We start from the raw sequence: 6,101 nt of genomic DNA, 5'->3' as shown, positions 1-6,101 counted from the left end.
CAACTGTGAATCAGAATAGGCGTCAATCTTCGTTGCCCCTGCTGCCTTACACATGCGGATTCCGGCTAGCAGGGCTTCATATTCTGCCTCATTATTTGAGTCTTGAAACTTAAACCGCAGTGCATATTCAAATTTGTCCCCCTCTAGGGACTCATATATAATTCCTGCACCACAGCCGTTCTTTGTTGAGCTTCCGTCTACATACACTTTCCAAACCTGGTCAAGATTATCCGGTTGCACCGGTTGGGTCATTTCAACAATGAAGTCGGCAAACGCATGACCTTTCACTGCTTTTCTAGGTTCGAAAGTGATTTCAAGACTTTGCATTTTAATAGCCCATTTCAACATTCTTCCGGATGACCCAAAGTAGACATTGGCCGCTTGAGGGGCTGGTCGGTGTAGATTACCACCGGATGAGCTAGAAAATATGGCTTCAATTTCTTGAAAGCCATATACAGAGCAATGCCAAATTTTTCTACCATGGGGTACCGGAGCTCAGCATTTTTTAAGACATAGCTAATGAAATAGACCGGAAGCTGAACACCATCTCTCTCAGCAAGGAGAACGACACTGAGGGCATGATCTGAGACAGCTAAGTACATGTATAACACCTCCTTAGGCAATGGACTAACAAGTCTTGGCAAAGAGTAGAGGTGTTCTTTCAGCCATTGAAAGGCCGCCTCATCCTCATCCCCCCATTCAAATCTGGTCTTCTTCCTGATTGCTTGGAAGAAGTAAAGGCATTTGTCACCTGACCGGCTGAGGAATCTCCCCAGAGCAGCCACGCTCCCTGTTAGTCTCTGCGCTTCCTTGACAGTGCGGGGTGACTTAATGTCAATCACCGCCTGTATCTTCTCAGGGTTAGCCTCTATCCCCCTTTGATCAATCAGGAATCCAAGAAACTTCCCAAACTAAACACCAAAGATGCATTTCTTAGGTTTTAACATGACCTTATGCCGCCTGAGTGTGGTGAAGGTTTCTCGAAGATTAGCAAGGTGATCTGTCTGCTGTTTGGATTTGACTATCACGTCATCAATGTATGCCTCTACATTCCTCCCAATTTGATTAACAAAGACAATATTAATCATCATCCGTTTGAACGTAGCTGGCGCATTTTTCAAGCCAAACGGCATCATCGTGTAACAGAATAGCCCCTGATCAGTGACGAAGGCCGTCTTCTCTTGATCTTTCTTCCACAGGGGTATCTGATGGAAGCCGGAGTAGGCATCCATAAAATCATCAAGGCGTGACCGGCTGTAGAGTCGACCAGACTGTCGATCTTTGGAAGAAGATAACTGTCCCTTGGACACGCCTTGTTGAGGTCTGTGTAATCAAAACACATGCGCCAGGTCCCATTCGGTTTCTTAACAAGGACCACATTGGCCACCCAGTCGGGAAAATTACAAGGCCGAATGAACCTGGTTTCTTTTCTTTTGCCGGATGGGCTTCTTTTTGGGGTCCACGGCGAGTTTGTGGACAACGAGATCCGGGCTGACGCCTAGCATCTCTTCCAATTCAAAGGCAAAAATGTGTTTGAATTCCTTCAGCAGAAGGTGCAAGCTTGCACCCAAAGTAGCATGAGCAACCGTCCCAACCTTAATAGTACGTTCTGGACGGTTGTCATCCAGAACGAGATCAATTCTTTCGCCAGCCGGTTGGGGACGGAGCTCATCTGACCACTCACCGGTTAGTGATTGCTATTTTTTCTCCTTCTTCACCTCCACCAGCAGAGGTGCCTTTCTTTTCTTACCGGCTGCTGGTGGGGCAGGTGCTGGATCGGCATCCTTGACATTGTCAAGGTCTATTGGTTCCTGGACGCCTGGGGTTACAGTGTCCCTAACGGCTGAGAGGTAGCACTCCCGAGCTGTCTTCTGATCCCCATTCAGGGAACCAACAGTGCCATCATCCTTCTCATACTTGATGAGCATGAGAGATGGGATGATTACCACCTTGGCTACATTGAGGGTTGGCCTGCCAAGGATAATGTTATAGGCAGTCAACTCCTCAACAACCAAGAACCTGACAACAATATGTCGCCTTTGGCCCTTCTCTCCCAGCCGGATGGGTAAGTCAATTCTTCTGGCTGGGTAGACCATCCCATCCCCAGAACCAACCAAGGGGTGGGTGACCGGATGCATGCTGGTGATATTGTATTTCAGCTTCTACAGGTACGGAGGCTGATGATGTCTGATGAGCTGCCGGTGTCAATAAGGATTCGTCCAACCAGCTGGTCGGCAACCTTACATTCAATGACCACTGGGTCATCATGCGGGCGGCGGACGCTGCCCCTGTCCTTCTCAGTGATCAAGACGTCTGGGAAGGAGGAGCTGGCTTCCGCCTACTCATCATCATCTTTGTCCATCTTTCGAAGATGGCTCTTAGTGCCCCTTATGGTAGGGCCACCACATGAAAACCCGCCTTCTATAGTGTAGACCGGCTCCTTTTTGGTATCCGAACTACTAGCAGGCTGGGGGGTAGTCTTGGAGGACTGACCCTTGTTTTTCTTTTTTGCCCCGATTGGGGACTTAGAAATATAGGACTTCAGCATCCCCTTGTCAGCCAGACGGTCCAACGTCCGCTGTAGGCTGAAGCAGTCGTTGGTGTCATGGCCAACTTCCTCATGATATTGGAAAAATTTATTTTTGTTCCTGGATTGAACGGAACTTTTCATTGGATTCGGCTTCTCAAGGGACAGCTGGTCCTTTATCTCCATGAGGATGAAGTTGTAGTCCTTGTTAAACTCGTACTTTGGGACGTACGGTTTAAATTCTTTCTTCTTCTTCTGGGACGGCTGGTCAGAGTCACTAACCGCCCAAACCTCTTTTCTCTTCTTGCTCTCTTCTTTCTTTTTAGCCGGCTGAGCAGGTCGGTTGTCTTTCTGCTTGTCAGACTTCTTAGAGTCCGACTGGCTACCAGGCGAGCAGAGGTCGGTAGCTTGAATATAGCTTTCCGCCTCCCTCAGGGCCGCCTATAGGGTGAAATCCCCTTTTCTGACTAGGTCGAACTTAAAGGTCGACCCGTCTCTCAGACCTTTGAAAAAGTCTGTAAAAGCTACCTCATCAGACAACCCCTGAATCTGAATTCTGATCAGGTTGAACCGCCTGACATATGAGCGCAGCCCTTCTCTCTCTCCCTGCTTAACAGTGCTCAAATCAAGGCTTGTTTTCTTAGCTGGGATGTTCATTGAGAAGTTGGAAGCAAACAGGAAGGCAAGCTTCCTGAAGCTGTCTATAGACCCGGCTGGCAGGTTGCCAAACCATTGTTGGGCAATGCCCTTCAATGTAGCTGGGAAGCATCGACACCAAGTGGTATCATCCAACCCCTGCAGATACATGAGGTTGGTGTAAGCCATGAGGTGATCTTCCGGATTGGTGGTACCATCATAGGTACCAACCAACACATTCTTAACCTTGGCCGGCTGAGCCGCCTCGGTTATCTCCCGAGTGAACGCAGAAGGTTGTTCACCCAGGCGCAGCAGACGAAGCTGCCAGTCCAATGGCTGGACATTTGGATATGCTGTCTGACCCCCAAAGAAGGTCGGCTGCATGAAGTGAGGAGGATACTGCCCGTAAGCCTGAGTAGGCACATACGGGGCAGCTCCAATCATATGAGGGCCGGAATGGACGGTATTACCGTCGGTCTGACTCTCATGCAAGGAGGGTGCACTCCCTGCAGAAATGCTGTTGAAGCTGTTTGGAAAATTCGACGTTGAAGCCGACTCAGACAGCGATTGGTTTCTCTTCCGGTTGATGATCTCCCGGGCATCAACAGTTGATTTTTTACTTCTCACCGGTTGCTGAGTCCGGCGAGTGTTATTGGTGTTCCTCCCAGGAAGGAGAATTTTTGACCAATCAATGGTCCCGGCTGCCTTCTCCTTTGGATGGGGAGTGGGCTGCCGGTTTCTGACTAACTTCCCCTTCTCTGGAGGAGTCTTCTTTGCCGTCTGGCCTTTACTTGGGCCAGCCTGGCTCTTGGTGATCAGCTCTGTGATTTCACCCTTGAAACTTGTCATGAATCTCATGAGTTCGTCTCGAGTGACAGGGGCTGATCCAGCGGCCGTTTGGGTGTCCCCTTTCGGCTGCCCAGAGGGTCGAATTGGACCCGCCTGGGAGGCACCCCGCTCCAGAGTGTCTCTGGGCCGGATGCGTTTAGTTCTGAGAGAGTCGTCTTCGGCTATAAAAGCTTCGACCTGAGGGTCTTCATCCTCCTCATGGTCTGTAAAAACTTCTGGGTCTTCACCCAGACGGTTAGGGGGTACAGACTCTTGAACCATTTTTGAGGTACTCTCCCCACAGACGGCGCCAAATGTTTTGGGTGTTTTTTTCCCTTGGGAGAGTTACGTCACGAAGTCTGATCCGGCTGGGCTGTACCTGCAAAACAACGGAGACCCCGGGTGGTTGGAGCTCCGCCTCCGACGATCAAGTCAGTAACTGGAAACGGAATAGAGAGAACGGAAATTTAGGTGGATATCTGCTCGGATTCCAAGCTCAGGTCTTTTTCTGATGAAAGAGAATAAGGGTGTAATAAATGATTTAATGTGTCCCCAAAATGGGGGAATATCTCCCTATTTATAGGGTCGTTGGAGAATGTGCCCCTATCTAGGTCATTTGACCTAGACTTTAGTGGGTTACGCCGTTTTACGGCGCTCTTAGGGATTTAGGCCCTTGAAGGCCGCCATTTAAGAGGCATATCTGAGGGCGCCAAGTGTCAAGAGGATGTTGAGCCACATGGGCCATCCTGAGCTCGACACGTGGCCTTCTCTTATTGGGACACCTGTCTAGGGTAATTTTTACCCTAAACACTAGCCTACCTCTCTTTCAAAATTCTTTCCTTAAGCACTCCAAGGAGTCCGTACTTTACTCGAGGTTCTGTCCTTAAACCAAGGCGTGAAAGGTAGAACTTTTTGAGGGTTTGGCCCAAAATCAACTCTATTTAACTTAATTTTATTTTAATTATTGTTTTATTTATTTCCTTGAAGTTACTAACTCGTTTATTGTGTTATATTTGCAAGCAAATAAAATCAAAGTAAGAATTATATTTATTTTATTTCTATTATTTTTCTAACGATTTTATATTGTTGGATTTATTGTTAAATTGCTTCCAATATTAATGATTATTCTATTATTATTATTAATCACCATATTGCATGTAAAAGGGAATATGTAATTGAAAATCATGTCTAATAAGATAATTTGGACGACCGGTTTAGCTTCCTTTTTAATCTAGTTATTAATCAAAGTGATCACTAATATTTTAGAATTATGTGTTGCATAAATATACAACCACTTTAGCTTAATAATAGTTTAGATTAAATTGAATCTTTGTTTGCTTGCTTTTGAGATTGCAGGAATCACTTTTCATAATAAGAATCGAGTAGAGGCCAAAACGGGTGAATGTGACTCCATGACTCACTTCGTACCATCATCCCCGATCCTCTTTTCGTGGTTCCGAACGTATGGAGTTAGTAATCTCATGAATTATGAATGGGGTGTAACCTTCACGGGTCAATCGTTGTTGCCTATCGTTGTCCCTTTATTCGTGGTTGCCTTTTATGATCCGTGAATGGTTTACAAGTTCCTTAAAAACTTGTTGGCGGCTCCCTACTTTCCTTGTCCCTAATCGTATTATGTCAATTCCCACTTCCTATGAGTTTCAAGCATATTCACACATGTTTTAACGTAGGCACACTTCGAATGACACCTACGGTTAGTAATCTCAATGATATTGCATATATTTTAGCCCTATATTTGATTTTTTTTGTAAAATTTGAACATTTCGTAACTCATCCCTTTTAGACTTAAAAGACTACATCAAAAGGAATTTCGCAAAAAATTATACTCCGTAATTTTAAAGTCAAACCTGCTTATCATTTGCTGCTACACACTAAATTTCAGCTTTTCCACCTGTTTTACTTCCTGGAAAAGCCTTTTAAAAAATAAAAATGCCTTTATAAATCGGTAATTCCCAATTTCCCTTCTTGAGAAACAAGAAGAGGATCTCTTAAGGGTATTTGTGTCCAATTCTGTCTTAGTACAAGGGTAATACGGACGAGGAAGTACAAATGGAGGATTGTGAGACAAATGCAAATGTCTCACAACTAT

The sequence above is a fragment of the Chenopodium quinoa genome, unplaced genomic scaffold (genome assembly GCF_001683475.1).
Source record: "Chenopodium quinoa cultivar QQ74 unplaced genomic scaffold, ASM168347v1, whole genome shotgun sequence".
In the NCBI taxonomy this organism is placed as follows: Eukaryota; Viridiplantae; Streptophyta; class Magnoliopsida; order Caryophyllales; family Amaranthaceae; genus Chenopodium; species Chenopodium quinoa.
This window is presented reverse-complemented; position numbering follows the sequence as displayed.